The 1,395-nt window shown below is 44.7% G+C and overlaps 1 long non-coding RNA gene across 1 annotated transcript; it reads left to right on the top strand.

Moving 5' to 3' along the window:
* The first annotated feature begins 217 nt into the window (after positions 1–217).
* Positions 218–1,143, top strand: LOC143788600 (uncharacterized). The gene is made up of 4 exons (XR_013218678.1): positions 218–371; positions 474–541; positions 630–690; positions 1,037–1,143. It is a non-coding gene; the product is annotated as an uncharacterized LOC143788600 (long non-coding RNA).
* Positions 1,144–1,395: the final 252 nt, after the last annotated feature.

The raw sequence follows: 1,395 nt of genomic DNA, 5'->3' as shown, positions 1-1,395 counted from the left end.
GCCTTTTCACACACTTCCATATCCTTCTATTTCACAATTATAGCTTTATTTTCCACCTCCGGTCTCATCCCCTCTATTCTCTTCCTCCTCCCCGCTTTTCTATCCATCTCGCAGGTGCTGTGCGTCCTTTTCTTTACGCATGCGCCGTAGCGCTCCACTCCACACTGACCCTTCACACACCGCGCAGGCGCCGCTCCTTCATCGCGCATGCGCCATCGCAGCGCCGTGTTCCACACTGACTCCCGGCGTTCTGCTTTATGTGCTTGCGCTCCTCCCGCCCCACCTCACTTCCTGTCCCACGGCTATTTCAACCCACCGGCCACCAATGATGGCTCACACCACCGCCAATCCGCCTGCCTCTGGACCCACAGGTACTGTATGTCTGGTACCGCCACTCCTATACCTTCCACCGCTTCTGGTGCCGCCATTCCTATACTTATTAATACCCTGACTTGGCGCCTTTCTATCCTTAGTGCTTGTAGGGATCTCATTCCCTGTCTGTGCCACTCCGGATCCCCGTATTTTCTTCTTTTCTCCAGTGGTAGGTTTGCTGCATATTCTTGGCATCTTTAGGGTTACCCAGCCTTTTATCTATTGTTTCTTTATATTACTCTCTTTACTCCTCTCAGGAGCCGCTGTGTCCGTCCTGGACATTGTTCTCCTCTCCTTCCATTGCCCTCTACTTGAAAGGTCAGTTATGTTTTACACGCCGCATGTATGTACTGTATCAGGATTGTCATGTTTCATGGATTGGTTAAACAGCGCTGTCTACCTTCTCTGCTCTTGCCCTCCTGCAGCCTTTATCATTCCATTTAGTACATATTCTCTTTGGGCATCACGTGTATATATTGTATATCGCCTTTTTTATCATTTAATATGGGTACTCCGTAAATTTTTGTATGTCCCCTACTCTGGACACCCTTTTTGGCGTTCTCTTGCACCACTTTGTTTTATTCTACTGTATTTTGTCTGTATTTTTTATGATTTTGTTCTTTGTATATAATCTCTAATATACTGATTTTCTATGTTTTTACAGTGAGGTTTGATAAATGCCCATCAAAGGGTCGAAACGTTACCTCAACACTTGATTAAATCACTGTGGTGTTCTCTATAAAAAATTTTCACGTTTATGACGCAAATTCATATTCTGAGTGCGATTGTTTTCTTCAATTTTAAGCATTATAATAGACGCAGGTTCTTTACTGTGAGAGCAGTGAGACTATGGAACTCTCTGCCATATGATGTTGTAATGAGTAATTCCAGTATCTCCATCATGCACATCATGGTATCAAAGTCTCAATCAAGCACATTATGGTGTCAGTGTCTCCATCATGCACATCATGATATCGGTGTTTCTCGCAGTCACATCTTGATATCAGTGTTTCCTGCAGTCAC

This window comes from Ranitomeya variabilis, chromosome 8 (genome assembly GCF_051348905.1).
Source record: "Ranitomeya variabilis isolate aRanVar5 chromosome 8, aRanVar5.hap1, whole genome shotgun sequence".
NCBI classification, from domain to species: Eukaryota; Metazoa; Chordata; class Amphibia; order Anura; family Dendrobatidae; genus Ranitomeya; species Ranitomeya variabilis.
This window is presented reverse-complemented; position numbering and strand designations above follow the sequence as displayed.